The sequence below is a fragment of the Accipiter gentilis genome, chromosome 33 (assembly GCF_929443795.1).
Source record: "Accipiter gentilis chromosome 33, bAccGen1.1, whole genome shotgun sequence".
Taxonomy (NCBI): domain Eukaryota; kingdom Metazoa; phylum Chordata; class Aves; order Accipitriformes; family Accipitridae; genus Astur; species Astur gentilis.
The window spans coordinates 14,228,224-14,246,174 of NC_064912.1; the positions used below are offsets into that span (position 1 = coordinate 14,228,224).

General features: G+C 39.1%; 2 protein-coding genes across 3 annotated transcripts in view; one reads left to right on the plus strand and one right to left on the minus strand.

Moving 5' to 3' along the window:
* Window positions 1–17,951, minus strand: part of C33H7orf50 (chromosome 33 C7orf50 homolog) — a 135,132-nt gene that overhangs the window by 45,759 nt on the left and 71,422 nt on the right. The window lies entirely within an intron of this gene.
* GPR146 (G protein-coupled receptor 146) overlaps window positions 1–17,951 on the plus strand; it is a 55,604-nt gene that overhangs the window by 10,234 nt on the left and 27,419 nt on the right. For both annotated transcript variants that reach the window (XM_049791618.1, XM_049791616.1), the window contains exon 2: window positions 15,337–15,378. The gene's annotated coding sequence lies outside the window, so the exon portion shown is untranslated. The remainder of the gene's footprint in view (window positions 1–15,336; window positions 15,379–17,951) is intronic.

The following is a 17,951-nucleotide window of genomic DNA, read 5'->3' on the forward strand; positions in this document are numbered from 1 at the left end:
TTGCCACAGGACCGTAACAGCGTGGACCAAATACCTTCACTAGGTATTTGATAATTTTGATAAAGATATTTTTCTTGGAGACACAAGAAAGTAAATTTTTAAAAAATCAACAGATAACCAGTATAGCAATTTAGAAATTTTTATAGTGTACAGAACTCACATTTTCACAATACTGAAAGTATAAAAGAGAAGTCCCTCTCTGTTCTTCATCCTCTTAGGTGAGCTACTTGTTCAATTACATTCTCCCTTCAGATGACATTCTCTGGCTGCTAGAGCTGTTCCTCCTTGAACCTCCGTGTTTAACTGTTCAGCACATACACTGACTTCCTGCCCATCAAAAACTGAAGCATAGCCAGGAAACAAACAGCCAGGGAAACAGACAGGCTAAAATTGGAGTTGTCAAGTTTTCTAGCCTTTTCAAATTATACCTGCAGTGAGAAGATGCTGGTTAGTTTCCTGCATTTTAGAATGAGCAAGAAAATCCCCTTAGTGATCAGTGGTCAACAAACACATCAGAAGCAATTTTTTGCTTTTGTTGCAAAAATTCATGCTTTTGCTTGCTAATTCTGGGATGGGTAATGGTAGCAGTCAATTATTAAATTGCTCCAGTAGTTTAACAGATGATGACTGTGTTCAATACAAAAATTTTGCTTTTATTATTTAGCTACTTAAATAAACAAATGCTGGCAACTAATAATAACCCATACCCATAACTTTATTAAGATATCTAATCGAGAAAATAAATTATCTTCACATACTGTACAAATACATGACAAGATGCGGTCAAGGCAGTTGAAGATAGAGGAGAGCAATTTGCATCACCACACTCTGTCCTTCCCTTTGCATTTCCTCTTGGATTTGCACCATGTCTGAAGACATCATTCAGTTCAGCAATTCCTCAAAGCAAGCAGCAGTACCCTGTTCAAAGTTAAACTCTAGCAACCTTTTAAAAAGACTTACAATTATGTAAACAGAACACACAATAATCACTGAAGCAGACACACACTGTGATATGCTATACTACCAGCAGAACAGAGCACAGAAATCGTAAGAATCAACTGAGAATTTGAAATCTTATTGCAAAAACTTTAATTTGGTCTACTTAAAACTCTTAGTCATGGGAAGCATGAAAAAAATGTCTTTTACATGCCTATGTGTCTCTGAGTACCCTCACATTATTAGCTACTTAGTACAAAGTCTTACACTACCAGTGCGGAAAAGGAGTTCACACCTTCTACTTCAAGAATAGGAAGAGGAATGGTATCTAATACTAACAATTTAAATACTACCAGGATCTTGAAGCATAGCCACTGAAATAGAAGGTAATAAGACATCTAGAGCCAACACCCCTCTAAAAAAAACAATATGGAGAATTTCCACCTGGGAACTGCTCTTATTTAGTGTCAGGACAGAAGACTGCTTTGCCTTCTTAACCCACCCACTTAGAAGTGTGTTTATCTCAAAATCAATTTGATGTTCAACTATGAAGTTATCTTTTTGCCAAAAATATATAGCTAATATAAAAGTAACTCAGCGAATCAGTGTATCTACAGCAGAAGTAATAATTTAAATTTGACACACTGATGTGCCTTCCTCATAAGCAAAAGGGTAAAAGAAAATGAGTAAGAACTTCCATAGTTTAGTTGTTTTATGCAGAACTTTTAAAAAAAGAAAAATCAGTAAACAAGCTAGTTTAGTAATTTTATTCACCTTTGCTATAAAATTGCTCCATCTTACACCTTTGTTTTCTCATTTAATGTTACATATAGGCACATGAAACTGATTTCACCCAATACTGACGGACTAACAAAACATTGCAATTTTAACTATTCTTTCAATTTTCAGTTCCTTCAGAAAGAAATTTCCACATTACCAGCATTAGACAGCGCTACAATTTGACTGGTCTTGCCCTAGTGAAACTACTAGAATTTAAACATAAACCTGTGCTATTTAACGTGAATGCAGAAGGGTCTTTTATTTTGACCAAAGTACTTAGGGTCATTGGTACAGAAGTAATGACACGTAAAGTGTTCAGGTACAAAATGTCTAATTCTTCAAACATTAGGTTAATTTGTTTTCTAAACCTAAACCAATATTTGATCAGTTGAGCAAATATTTGAAATGCATTTGACTAGTTATCTATTTAGAAAGAGAACACATTTATTTAAAATTACTTTTTTCCCTTCAGTCACCATAGCACAAAAGTTAGATCGAGCTCACCAAATTTTAAGATTATTTCACCTGCTCTCAGATAAGACCCCTCCTAACAGATTATTGTTGTAAGGACGCTAGTGGTAAATGAGAAATGCTTTAGGAATAGGAGTGCTTTAATAGGAAAGAACAGATATGCTATAAGAACCGATATTGGAAAACACTCTTCATCTACTACTTAAATAACCAAGGCTTAGTTTTACCCTTAATTTAGGTACTAGTTTTACCCCTGAATAGGTATTAAGTATGAGCTGTTCTCCATGATGAATTCTGCTGTAAAAGTAACATCTGGAGGAATCATGATGTCTTCCAGTCATGACCACAAGTAAAATCTGTCCTTTTGTTTAAAAGAAACGCTCAGCCTCTATGCTCCTTGTAATTCCCCTCCAAGCACACCCATGATATTCTTACACCTTTCAGGTTGTCTCCACCTGTGCAGCTGATCTGTTTCCCCTCATGTCAGGGCAAAGTTCAGTATCCCAAGAACAAAAAATTAAATTTGGTCTCAGACCAATTCTTGGGATAGAGTTTTACATCGCAACAAGATTTCATTAAAGACAGTTTCGATAATAACCGTGTGAAGGCGAGATGACGCGCGGGGAATTTGAGCAAGGGGCGTGCAGAAATCAGGATCCTGTCCCCACTCTTGGTCCAGCAGTGCTGGCTGCGGGCGAGATGGCTTTCTCCAGCTGGGTGTGGAATGCCTCCCAGAGCAGAGAGATTCCTCGGGCAATGCGCTCTGGTGCTTAATTACAGCGAAAAATGTTTTCCTCATATTCAGATGTAGTGCCCTGTTTCATTTTATGACCACTTCTCATTCTCCCGCTGTGCATCTCAGCAAGGAGCCTGGCTCCAGCGCCTTGGCGACCTCCTCCTAGGGAGGGGATTTGGCCCAAGTAGAAAAGGAATTATACATCAGTTATTACGTTACTATTCTACTAGGCATTTTTTATCCATAATATTTAAATAAGTATCTTTTTCAACAATACAGTACTCAACAAGTAAACACTTTAAGTGCAAACCTATAACGTTTCCACAAAAAAATGAAAGAAGCAATTAACAACACGCAGCTCAGGTACTCCTGAAGCTTTATTAAAGCACGGGTATACGCTACTACTTGCTAAATTTTGAACCAGAGAACACCCATCCTTACTGCAGTGGAATACATCACTATACCATTTAGGTGAAAGGAAGAAACATTTGACAGTAGAAACATTCATATTTAAATCTATGCAAAATTTCTGACAGGCTGCAAAAGACAAAGTCTAAAGAAGCGAAAAGCATAATCATCTCAAGGTTTGTCTTCAGTTTAAGACTGGAAGCATGATCAAAAGACTGAAAAAGAGCTGTTACTTCCAAATGAATAAACTGTTCAGCCTATAAATTTATTAGAAATAAAAGCAGAAAAATAACTTTCTAATACAGTTCCTCTTACATGCAATTGTCAAGTTTTTTAAGCATTTTTATCTGTTCAAAGAGTAGATCTACTGCCAAACTGTTTGTCTATCTTGCCTTTTAAGTAAAAAAACTGCTTTAAATCCCACACTGAGAGGTGTCAGAAACATAAAAGAGCACACAGACCTCTAACGGCTTCTGAAATCTTTCACCCATAACAAACGCCTTAAAACTTTCATTGCTTTCTTTTTAGCTTTTTAGAATAAGGTTTGTATTTGGATTTCAATCAAATTAGGCTTAATGTTCCTGGTACTGTAATAATTTCAAATATTAATAATTTTCATAATTCTGTCAAAAAAATGTTAATGGTCTGTCTTCCTTATAAAGTTACATGGTTACAACAGGACACCAACTGTAGGTTCTCTGAAATACTTCAAAAGTTACACTGACAGAGATGCCATTTGTGAATTCTGCTTCAGCATATGTTCAGTATATAAAGTTATTTAAGTGCTGCACAATAAATAATCCAGCAACATATGCTTTCAACACATTTGCAAGTAAAGTCATAAAAACAGTCTTGTTTTGGCCAAAGTGCAAAAATTTACATGCAACAAATGTTGCAAACAGGAGGCTGCAAAATCCACTACAAAGACAGAAAATTTTGTAGCATTTTTGTGGCTCTGGAGCGATAATCAGAATTAAAAAAACTAGACCTTGAAATACCCAACTTGCTTGGTTAGCAGGGTCTTTTGTAGCTGGGTCTCCATCTCACATGCTCGTCAGCAGCACGAGGAGTAAGCCACAGCAGCACTTCAGTACCTTCATTAACACAGAATCCAGAATACAAAGGGCTCCATAAAAAGCGGAGAGGAAAGTGGATTTATGGTATTGGTACAGACAATACATTTTAAAGAGCTGTAGTGGCACCACAGTAATTAACAACTTCTTGGGATAATTGTTCACAGAGTATTTGGCTTGCGGTGACTCTCCGGCAGCGATCTTGCAGAAATGAGTAATTAGAAACTATTACAATAAGACTAAAATGGCTTTGCCAGAACAAGCGTTGGACGTAGCATCGTCCTTCAGGAAGAAGTGATGGGTGAAGGTATAATCTGTGCTCCCACCAGTTCTTCTGTAAACTCTTAGATGGAGATTCCTTTGACAAAGCCGCAAATACTCTTCCGATGCTCGTGGGAGCGCTCCGGTCCGCACAGACGTGCCTGGTCGGTTCTGCAGTTGGTTGGTTGTTTCATACCCATGTCCAGCAGGGCAGGTCCCACGGTGGGTGGGAAGATCTCCAGGGTTAGCACTAGGAACACCGCTCCAGGCACGTGATGTACCACAGGGCTTCTCGGTGTCTTTCACTAAGAGCAGTACTGTTCAGTTTTGGTAGCGCTGAGTATCGCTATACTGGCTGGTTTGATGCTAGCATTTTGTATGATGCCTCGGTCATTTCAGAAGCTTTGGGTATGGGATGTCAGCTGGATCACTGCATTAAGGCTTTCCATTTTTGTCTGCTGAAGGAAGAGGTGTCTCTCCAGTCGCTCAAGGCCAGTGCTCCCTTCTTCTCAGCTTTTCAGTGAAATAAATTGAGGAGGGGGAAGAGGTAAAAATACATGGAAAACTTGTAATGATAATTCAGTTTTGAACGCTCATACAGCTCGCATGGCTGACATAAAATCACTCACAGTTGTGAGTAATTAAAAACTGTAACTCAACAAATAAAAAGCGTTTGTTGGCAAAACCACAACTGGATCTTCCCTTGCAGTTTGTAAAACTGTCTAGTAAGGTCTGAACGTCTGTATTTGCTCATATTATATCTGAAGGCATCACAGTTCAAACGGTTTCCTGATTAAAGATAGCAGGGACCAAAAAGAAACGAGTCTCTCCCAAGCTGTAGAATCACTGCACATTCAGCACTGAATCACTACAGAACCCTTTAACAGGAACGTTATTGAAATGCTACGTCTAATGCAGATACCAAAACTAAAGTATACTTGCTGTGCCGTGCCTAAAAACTGCAACAAATGAAACAGAAGAATTCATATGCTCTACAAAGAGGATCTCTGAAGGGCACTTTTACCCTGGGAGCCAGCTTATCAAATACTGTTCCAGTCTGGAAGTTCAGAAAGGAAAGGAAACATTAGCATTTTTCTACTTTAAGAAAGAAGGGCAAAACAAAAATCTTTGAATAAAACTCCCTTTCTCAGCACCGGATTCGTTATACCAAGTCACCATAAACCCGTATATTGCTGGTTACTGAAACACTGGTGGGTTAATATAGGGGGAAAAAATGCACTAAGGAAGTCAGAGTTTATCCATACTGTTTTTACAATGTGGGTGACATGATATAATGATTTGAATTTTTTCATTTTCAATATTATCCCTGATACGGTTTGTTCCTTCTGCTCTAATTTACAGTATAAAAGCCCCCAAATGATAAAAATACATTTCTATTTCAGTCTTTTTGGTTTTGCTGTATTTTTTAATTACTTTATCAGGCCTTAAATACTAGGAATGCCCTTGCTCTGTCTGAAAGAAGAAAACTAAAATGCTGTTATGTACACATGCAAAAAGAACATTTAGTATTCAATCCTTTTAGCTGCAAAATCAAATGCACCCAACGGAACACAAAAAAAGAATCAACATCAGACATACATTTCAAACACATTACACAAGTGATCAAAGGGAAAAAGGAAGACATCTAAAGTAAAGCAACTTGCATAACAGACTGTGCATAAACGGTTGAGTCTTTTGAGTGGGATAAATGTTTCAGACTGTACCACTAATGTGATGTTTTAATGCTGTGAGAACTATAAACCAAAATTCTTAAAGACAGATAATAAACTGTGAAGCCTGCTGTACCCTTTAAAGGACCAAATAAACAAATATACACCTTTCCTTTCCTGCCAAAAGTCGACATCACAGGGATCCTGGTGATGGATGCCACAGAGTTGAGAATGTTGTCACTTTTTCTGGACAATGAAATGAAACCACAGAAACCAGCAGGAGAAGCAGCCAAGTTTAGCCACCATATTTGGGCACCACGATCCTATAAATACACATGCGGCATCTAAACAAGGCTACGATTGTCATTCCCCTTGTAAGAAAATGATTAGCTGTACTATGCTAATAATATACTCTGAAATACTGAGGAATCAGAATCAATTTTCATGTAATAATACCAGAATGTGATTCCACACTTTGGTAATAACATTCTGCTGTAAATGTGCAGCAAAGATGTGTGCAGTGAAGGCTCGGTAATACAGATCCAGAGAATTATGCAGCATCTAGTCCAATCCAGTTACCAGCGAGGGCAGGGGAGGAGGACACAGGAGGACACACACTGAGCTATGATGGCTTACGCTGATAAAGGAGCTGGCTGGAACTACTCCTTGTATGAGCTCATTACATACTGTGAGCATGATGCTATCACAGAAGTGCTTAAAATGAAAGCCGACAGCACAGATTCCTGTTATTTTGCTTGACCGGAAAAAAAAAAAAATCATTTACACTGAAAGCTTTGTCTTCATTCATATCACGAAGAGTGCAATATACAATAAGTTATCACAAGAAAAACATGTCACAAGAAAACCCTCTTGATTTCATTTAATTTAAAAAGAGACAGAACTGGGTCAATTTGATATACCGTCACGACTCTGCTTTGTTTATCAACAAATACCACACACTACTGCCCATAATTCAATGTTAGGAGTGTATTATCTAGCAGTTTTATAATCAAGATCATTTTTACTACTGGAAGTTATATAAACTTGGACAAGGATAACATTCAACATTATCAAATGGGAGGCATCAGAGTTATGATTTCTAGGCACAAGTGGTAATTGGATTGGAAGGCAAAGTTCAAGAAAACAGTAATACTCTTGTGTATTAACAGAAGGCCTGTTCTGCTCCATAGTGCACTACCCAAGGCCATTTCCTTCCTTAATATTAAAATTCTAATCAGCCTTCATTTCATCTACAGAAATTTATGACCTCGTCCAAGTTCTGTGTATAGCTTTAGAAACAAACAGACCTGGAATATGAGACTCAGCATGTTATAAAATCTTAATTCAACTATAAAAATCTGTACATGCACAAGTGGAGAATGTTTAAAACATGCTGAGTTCCACATTGTGAATTATTGCTATAAACACTGCAAATGTCTTAGTCTCTAAATGCAGCTGTACTAATTACAGATCTGATGTTAAGATCCTCGATATCAAACACTGAGGAAACTGGGCCCACTCTAGATGAAATGAAAATGGAAAACTATAATGACAAAAAGAAATTCTTTACAAATTCGTCTTAAGCAGTGCTTTCCAAACCGTGGGGCACTTGCTACAAGCAATATGCCTGTTTTTCCTAAGTGGCTTGTAAGCGCTGCCAGAAAACCGGAGCACATTCTCCTAAGCACTGCTGCTGTTAAAGTCAGTGCCTTTGGCAGGACCTGTGCTTGAGGACTTGCAGAATACTGAAAAATAAGCTGTTGCTTCTCAACAGAGAAAATAGTTCGCTCATTCAAATCCTTAGCTGGTTTTTTCTTTCGCTCCCAAAGAGACACTTACCTCTGACTTGAATATTGTATCTTAAAATTAAGCCAACAGCAAAGAAAAGGAAAAGGAAGTCTGGAAAACAGAACGAAAGCGTGTTCACTCTGCAAGGTAAATCAAGGAGATGGCTAGAAGGGCAGAATTATAAATCTAAACGCTTAAGTCTCCACACAAAATATTAGAACATCAAGCTCAAGCTTCAAGGAGTAATAACAAACCCCGGAGACCACAAGTCTGAATGTATGCATCTACTCTTCACGCCTCCCCATAGCTCAGTAGTAGGTATTTATCTCAAAACAAATGGGTGGGCTACTGAGAACTGTGGTGCAGCAATATCAACCACACTACTTCCTCCTCATTGCAAAATCCCACTCTTTTCTGTCGGAACAACGCTTTCAGCCCACCTCCGGCTTCTCCGTTCACCAGCACTACAGCACTCGGCATGCTTTCTTCTGCCTCCCTTCTACAGTCCTTACCTCCAGTAAATACTGATTACTAATGGAAGACACAAAGACAGCTCTCTTCTCTCGCTACGTGTCCTAGCAGCAGGTGAGCTGAGAAATAATCTCATGCCATCAGGCACATACCAGAAAGCCAGGCAATGCAGACATCCCAGCTGCAGCTTGTCAGGAGGTGGTCAAATTCAGATGGGCCAGCTGCTTGGCAAAAACATACCCACGTTCAAATCAGCTCGCGAGCCAGGAGGCGCAAATATTCCCTTTTGGGGAGCCACTTGGCCAGCAATGGTGCCGTCGAGCCCAACAGCACCCGCCGGGTCTCAGCTGCTGGGAGGTTAGAGAAAACATTCCTCTAGCTGTCAGCTCTGCGGGTCTGACTCGGATGTGAAATGGAAGCTTTGTGCGTGTGTACGCGTGCGAATATAAATAAAGTCAGGTCAGCCTACGAGGTCGGGACATTGCGCAAAATATAAAAATGGGATGGGCAAAATCCCGTTGTCAAAAAAGAATAGACAGCGAAGTGCAAGAAACCGCTCCGGCTGGTCGTGTAGCCACTGCTAAGGAGTTCAGCTCATGTCCCTGGGTCACAGCACTGCCTTCAGACACCAAAACCAGCTTTTAAATCCGGAATAGCTCCACCGTCTTAAACCAAACTCAGAACCAGTTGTGGTGGGTTGACCTTGCCGCACAAACCCAATACACCAGTGTACTGCATTACCCTGGGAGAGAGGGGAAATAAAAGGAGGAAGAAAAACCTCACTCAGTCCCTGCAGTTTGGCAGCAAGCAGAACTGCCTAAATCCATCAAGTAAAACTGCATCTTAATTGTAAGGTCATTTTCAGTATTTGAATGCAATTTCCTCAATACTTCTTCCGATCCGTAAGATATGCCTGACAAGTAGAAGCAACTCTGCCGATGCCTAAGACTGACCCGCCTCTGCATGTTACCTGAACAAAAATCTTGATTTGCCAAACTTAGCATCCTGCTGTACTAGCAGGTGCTGCGAGGGCTACTTGTGTTTCAGATTGCAGAAGCAGTTCACTGATTGGCCAACAGCTCGAAATGATATTTGGGAAAGCACCCCAGCTCTCAAACTTTCTGTTTAGTCTCTCCAAGTATTTATGAATGAATAAATAAATAAGAAAATTCACAAAATAACCACTACAAAATGGCAATTATAAGAAGTGAAAGGAAAGAAGGTAATTAGATTATGAAGTTTATAAGCTTAATTGTAAAAGATTTCTACATCTTCATTTATATAACGAGTAATGACAAAAACCTCATAGGACATAATAGCAATTTAGACTGATCTTCAGGAATGGGGTACACTTGCAGACCCTCTTGGATGACTCTCCATTTTTTCTGCTATGCCTCAATTTTTTTAATAAAAGGAGGGGTTTTTTGCAAGTTTTTGGTTTTTATTTCTGGGTGTTTGGGTTTTGTTGTTTTTTTTTTTGTTTTAGTTTTGTTTTTTTAAACAGGCTACAGCCATGGCAAAGACTGTTTTTCCAGGGTTTTTTTTAATTTTACGTTTTTAAAGCATGCCATCAAGTATCTTCAGAAAGGATGTGGTACAGCATTTATTCTGCCTGCTTACTCTGGATTAAGTTACTCTTAAAAAAAGTTATTAAAAAACCCAACAAATAATGCCCTGCTCGATAAGTGCATACATTTCAATGGGAGGCAAAACGCCAAAAAGAACAGGGAGTTGAGAGGAGCTGACACACAGTGTACAGATGAGCCTAGAACTGAAAAGTTTACTGCCATATTAAATTTGTCTGTCAGAGAAATTAAGATTTCTGTAATGCAACAAGTTACATGCAAAGGCACAAAACTGACACTAATATTTGCAGTGACTTTATTTGTGGAAAGTAGACATACAGGGCTACAACACAGTAACAAAGGCAGCAAGCATCTGCCACTTAGAAATACCAGTTGAGTGACTACAAACCCAGCATTTGTGCAGATCTCTGTGTACTATAATCTAGCATAAAAATATTAATTGAGAAGCATATCGAGTTAGGCTTGTCAGCCTTAATATTTTCTGGTGATTTGAACAGGGCCAGAGAATAAGATAAGCATCTTTACAAATCCAGTTGGCTTTACTTCAAATCCAAAAGCTCGTTTCTAAGCTGCACAAGAACAGGAGCCCACGTAAAATGAAATTTTGAATGCAAAGCCAACCCAGTTCTGCTCATCATCCTCTATTCTGAATCCTGTGTGCAGCAACAGTTTTTTGTGAGCTCACTATCCTTCACTGAAATACTGAAAAACATGCAACTATATTTGTAAGATTTTTTTTTTTTTTTTTTTTTTTTTTTTTTGCATCATAGCTACGCTTATCTTAGGGACAATCTGTATTTTTATCTTAGGGACAATCTGTATTTTTATTTTTAAAAAGTTTTGCATTTGTTAAGTTTACACTAATGAAGTATCTTCATTGGCACTGATGAGTTAAAAACAACTTCAGCTTCATTTGCAGGTTTTCAGGGTTTTTTTAATCAAGCTGATAAGTATTGCCCATTTACCGGTGGAGATCAGCTTAATTTGCTGAGCAGCTAAAACTTGGAGCAAACAACAGTATTTTCAAAACAAATACATCAAGTTAAAGCTAGGGCAGTTGTGGTTCGTCTGAATCATATGGCTCCAGATTTCAAATCTAAGCTAAGGAAATAGAGGTTATGACATCCTGCAGCTGGGACAAGTAGCGTTCATAAAGCAATATTAAATCAAGACCACTTGGCCAGTTCAGGCAGTTGCTTGTGTGGAAGTGAAAGATCCCATGAGAGCATTAAAAAAAAGAAAGGTTTTGGTGTCCTAGCCAAACCCCTCTTCCTTCATTTAGTGCTACCAGGGACTAAGTTTCTTCAGAGAAAATGACTGTGGAAGGTTGCTGCCAAGTAATTCCTACTGATTTATTTACATCCAATCGCAGAGAACAGGAATTAAACACTTTGCAAAATACATGGGCAAGTAATTACAAAAGGTCTTCCCATACTGTGCAAATGCCAAGCAACTGAGCCTGCTGCTTGGTAGGTTAGTTTTCAGAAAGATCGATTTAGTGATTTGATTCACCACTAGTACCACCACAGAGACAGACACAGCGGCAGGGAGAAGTAGCTGGGAGCTTTATCGAGGCAGCGGTACACGTGCTGGTAGTAGGGGCATACTCAGATGAAAGTTTTCATTCAGTCTGGGAATCTCAGAACACAAAAAAGGATTGGGTCCAGTCTCCCATTCAGTATCATTTTAAGATCTATTTATCGATACAACAGGCATTGATAAGATACCCAAGAGTTGGCATTTTCTTTTACAGCAGATGAAAAAGGTTCGATTTCTAAACTTTGTAAGACAATACTGGTGGCTGAAGTAGAGGGACCATTCACTGCTCCCTTGAATACCAGAATAACTGTGCCTGTAGCTTTTCTTTTTTTTTTTTTCCTTTTTTTTTTCTCTAAAGCAGGGAGGAAGCATGAAACAGTAGTGCTGATTGGAGACTTTCAGGACACTATCTGGATGCCAATGTCATGCTGTGTAAACATGTGGATCCTTTAGACAATTGTTGGAAGCAGTGAATTCTAAATTTGATCTAGTGATAGGACTCACGCTGTTTGGAAAAAAAAAATATGGGGTTGCGAAACCACACAAGGAAAACGTTTCAGACTTGTTAAAAAAAAAAAAAAAGTACAATGTGAACAATGATGTATTGGATGGCCTGCAGATCTCAGCCTCTGGAGAGTCTTGCCAGGCAGAAAAAAACCCCACCTGAACTCTTGGCTCTCAAACTGTTAAATAAGTTTATAAAATGTATTCCAACCTGAAAGGATAAAAACTTTTCATAGAGAAAAATTTATGTTCACATGCAGAACACAAAAGATTTTTCCATGCTAAAAGACAATCTGCAACAATGATTTATATCTTCTTCCACATTTCTAGTGCATGCTACTGCCTGAACTAATGAATCAATTTTAGTGAAGCCTGAGCTCTACGGTATCCCCAGCGATGCTGGTCCGGGGAAGGGAGTGGTAGTTAACCGCCTTCCTTTGGTTTGTGCTGGCAGTGCAATGCTTTTTTGCTTTGTAGTACTTAATGGTCTAAAACACATGTTGAAATTAACTCCTTCATTAGCTATACAGCTGCTACTCCTTATCTCTTTCATTTTTCTTAATTATAGCACTGCAAAACTTTATGTTGTGATTCAGAATTATACATGATTAATACAACACATGATTTATATTTGATAGAATAGAAAACACAGGCCTCATGAATAAAATTATATATTACATATGGCACTTGAAAACATACTCCGTTCTTTAAGCTACCTATGCTCATTCTGTCCGTGCTACAACTTCATTTCAAACTTATTAACCAGCTTTTTATTCCCCTCAAGTTGCTTACATTAAAAGACAAAAACCAGTAGGTTCAGCTCCCAGCAAAACTGCAAACCCACTTTAAGGCTGTCACTACAAAACTTGTTATTCATCTCCACAGGCTTTATAGATGTGAAGAGCAGTGTGTATAGCTCAGCATTTCAGTTATGATTCATGTTGTGATTTAATCATTCCTGAAACTTTGTTTGCTACATAAAAGAAACTGTACTCCGACAACAAGGATCGGAAAGCAAGAAAACCAGATCAATCCAGAAGAGGTACTGAATCACTAAGGAGGAAGGCGACGAGATACACGTTATCCTTGTCAATCTGGAGGAGGTCAGCAGAAGCAAAGCTTCTCTTGGGTGTCTGACCGCTGTGGACAGAACCCTTCTCCAACCCCCTCCCAACTGCTCCGTGAGCCCACGACAGCAGTCCTCGGGACGCAGACCTCAGGATCGCACCTTGCCATGCACGTAAATAAGTTCGTGCAACTTCGCCAGCTGAATTCGACGACGATTCACGTGCCTAATTCCAGTCATATCCACACCTACACGGACATGACGGCACAGACCCCAACCAAGGCACCGAAGGACCACATTAGTCAGGAGAAGCCATCTCCTGCGGCCTGTCCCTACACGGCAGGAGCTCCCAAAGCTCCAGAAGGTCTTACAGCTGTTCCACAGGTGGGACTTCGGCAGTGAGAGCTATCAGCCAGTTTAACTACCTAAATCCTCCTTCCCACCTAAAAACACAGAGGACGAGAGTTATCCATGCCCATTTTCTCCTCTAATGCACAGGGCAGCTGTCGCAGTAGGTCCTTGAACACAACTTAAATTTGTATGAAAGTCTAAACAGAAGACCCGCTGTTTCTTTGCGTGAATGAGTGGCACATTCATTTTTGTTCTTGAGAAGAGGGGCCAGCCAGAGACTGCGACCAAACAGCCAGCCACTGCAGCAGAGTTTGGAGACCAGCAGAGCCGGCGTTGGGCGATTTCCACCTGTGACACACCACAAATACACATTAGCCATGGAAATCCCTTTCTCTTAAGGTCAAGACCACATAATAGTAACAGTTTGTGCTTCTATTTACTATTCTTCATCAAGTTATGAGACTAAAATTGCAAGCAAAATACTGGTTGCGCTGTTTATTTTTCTTGGGCCCTTAAACGCCAGCCACAATCTGTGAAAGAGAGGGCAGAGAGAGGCCAAGCGGGGCGGGGAGCTGGGTGGCTCTGACCGAAACACGTGGTGGTACAGACCAGAACCTGTGGCGATAGCAGAGAAAAGGGGAAGGAAAAACGGGCACCAGAAAGAGATCAGATCTTTTACAGACCGTTACTGCACCTCTCAATAAAACCTTAATATAAAAAGAATGAAGCGGCACAGGCTGCTATCTTAAACCATTTTTTTCCCAAATAAAGTATTCTGCTTACCTTAAAATTCAGTCATAATTAAGTACCCTTGAACTAGCTAATTTTGCTTTTTAGGGGAAAACTCATCTATTCTTAAAAGTTATCTTGCTCTCCCAATATTACTGTTCAGTCATTTATCTACGCTAAAACACTTAAACCTCTTTAATGACTGTATGTGTATTATTTTTTTTCACTCTAAGACATAGGGAAATTAGTGCTTTACTTCATTTTTCTTCTCCTTTAGATAAGTTACATCTGCCTATTGAAATATGGTTACAAATTTTGAGTGGTCAGATGTATTACACTTTTCTTTTTATAATTTAATAAAATATACTTGTTCCACACATTTTTTTCCCCACAATGTGCAAAGGAGCAAATATATACTCAGTAACCAAAGTAAATTAGCATAACACAGTATGCCAAAACCACTACTTTTTACAATAACAAACCAAACTGGCATTTATCATCGTATCATATTACATGACAAATAGTTCCTATCAGGACTGTTATGTGTCAGTTTTAACCCACCAAGCATGACATTTTCAATGAGGAGAAGAAAGTTATGTTTCTATTTTTAGATCAATGTACAGCTTTTATTCAAGATCCTCAATTCACCTTTACAAATGTAAATAAAACCATCAACACCACTGTGATGCATTAATTCTATCAACTTTTCAGCAACAGCCAAGTCAGTACATGCAGCAATTCAACACCAAACATTATGAACAATTATGTTATAGATTCTTCTAATCACTGGATGAAAACATTGTGTATTGTAAACGCTACACAGAGCATGATACAGTGAGACGTAAGACCAAAAAATGAAAGTTATCTGTATTTATCAGAATTGATTACATTTTCTTTTAATTTCTTTCAATCACCTACAAGCAACTGTTTCACCTTTTCTTTCTTTTCTTTTCTGTTTTCCTCCCAGTGGCTCAATCTCAGACTGACATTCTCCTGGGCTGCACCTCATGTAAGTACAGCTATAGCAATACAGTGTGACCAGTATTGTATGCATTTATTTCACCAATGTACAACAGTTCAAATATTTACCAAAATTGGGACTTCTAGCCCTGCTATTTACTTCTGTGAAAAGGTACTGGATTACTGAATCCTCACTGAAAAGTTAGCAAAGGCAAGCAGTATCTACTCCCGGATTGTCCTTCTTCTCAAAGATCACAAACTGGCCACCTAAGTAGTCTGACACAAAGATACATCCAATTTACTACATCTTTACAGGTTGTGAAATTTGGACTTCATGGAAGAATCCCATGATTTGAAGGCGCTCCAGGGCTCCTTGCCAGGCAGGGAAACCTCTGTCATCCAGAAAAACCACAGAAACAGACAGGAGGAACATCAGCACTCGGGAGTTTTAATTGGCATTATTTCTGCAAACTGCTCGCCAACCCATGTGAGGAAGGAATCAAAGATTTTCACAGATTGACAAGGGCCGATCAGGGAGGAGGTGAAAGGCAAAGCCAACACCTAGTCAATCAGCTTGGGCTGACCCTGCAGGAAAGGTGCACCTTTAACAAAGCCAAACAGATTAAAAGGAGACACACACAAAACCTGGTCTTCTCTGCGCGGTCGATACCATTCACCTGAGCACTGATGATGCAAATACCATCAATATTCTGAGGGTGTATTTTCATGCAGCCTGAAGAATGTGCTCAAGTGCAAGGGTTGGCACCTGCTCAGAGTGGTGGGGAGTAGGTGAGTTGCTCACCCCTGTCTAGTTAACGAGCAAAGGACTAGAAGCCAGGAATTATTTAAGGTTAACACCAACTCTGCCAGTACTGAGTGCTGTTCTGTGGGTCTCGGCAAGTCGCTTCATCTTCTTCATGTTCTCCTATGTACGATGAGCGTAACATTTTTGTGCCCAGTGCCCATCTCCCCAGTGTTTAATTCCCAATTTAATATTCTAGTCATAAATGCACTGCCTCCCTTTGATAAAGTACAGTCAGTATCAATAGGTAACACTTTTTAAAAACTTATTTCCAACTATTGTGAAACAGGAGCTGAATGTTTATGGAGTAGTTATTTTTTATGCCAGTTTACCACAGGGCCTCTTTAGCCACAAGCTTACAGCCAGAGGCCCCAAGGCATTTTTGGGAATGGAAACTTTTTGACTTCAGCTCTTAACAAATTTCCAGACTGCAGTATGTTTTTCATTAGTCTACATGGTGTTATAATAAATGATGCACTTCCTCTTTCATTTTATGATTTTTTTAAACATGCAACAATTTTTCTGTGTCTGTTTTTTATTACTTTCAATATACTCAACCACACTAATCTTAGAGTCTATGTATAAAGACAGAAAGGATATATTAAGTAAGATATCAGCTACAGCAAGACGAGCTTCTAGTTTAAATTCTTCACTGAAGGCCAATCATAAACCCATTACATGTATGCAGCCCCATGGACAGCCATCCTTTTAGGGGCCATTGTTAAAAAAAAAAAAAAAAAAAAAAAGTCCATTATCCCAAAACCTAGAGTAGGCCTAGAAAAGACTCCTCTAAGGTATACACCTGCAAGACACTCAACTAAAAGAAGTTTGATCCCATTGACCTGATATGAAATGTACAAAAACCTCCCTAAGCGTCCAGGTAACAGAATTACAAAAAGGTCTTTTTTTGCATGAAGACCAACCTGATACTTCTCTGTATAGTTTTGGTCTCCCCGGTACAAGAAAGCTTTCAATAAACTAGAGCAAGTTGAATGGAGGAACACCAAGATAGCCAGAGGGCAGGAACACTCGCCCTGTGATGAGAGGCTGAGGGAACTGGAGAAGAGAAGGTGTTGGGTGGACCTAACAACCACCACGTTGCACCTACAGGAGGCTTATTGAGAGGCCTGACAGAGGCTCTTTACAACAATGCGTGGTGGGATGAAAAAAGGCAACGGGCATAAGTTGAAAAACAAATGGGATTCCAACATATAAGGGAATATCTATATTTTTTTTACCATTAGGACAGCCAAGTGTTAGAACAGGTTGTCCAGAGATTGCACAGTCTTCATCCTCAGAGATTTTCAGGATGTGGTCTGATCTCATAGCTGACCGTGCTTTGGGCAGGAATTTGGAAAGATGACCTCCTAAGGTCCCTTCCAAGCCAAATTATTCTATGATTGATTCAGGCCAGTAAAAAATAGTTAAGATTTTAAATACCAGAAACAGCATGCATCCAGAATTTATTCAGACTGTCTTTTTATTTTTTTCTCACTATCTATTATAATCATAGGCATATTGGTTTGCTAATACTGTGGTGCAATAATTTTTTTAAAATAATCATAGAAAAACAGCTGTGGATAGCATTTAACCTCAGACTCCCAATTTCTTAACTGAAATCTTAATTGAAATCTTCCACTGGTCGCTATAGCTTTTTGAAGCAAAGTTCAGACAAGAGAAAAGAGGGCAAACAAAGATTTACCTTAATGAGTTTTGGACATATAATGACAATAGCCATCAATAAACTCCATACTGAAATACCAGTGCCACAGTTAAAAGAGTGGTTTTTTTAAAATTACCTCAGCTGTCTTTCCCTGAAT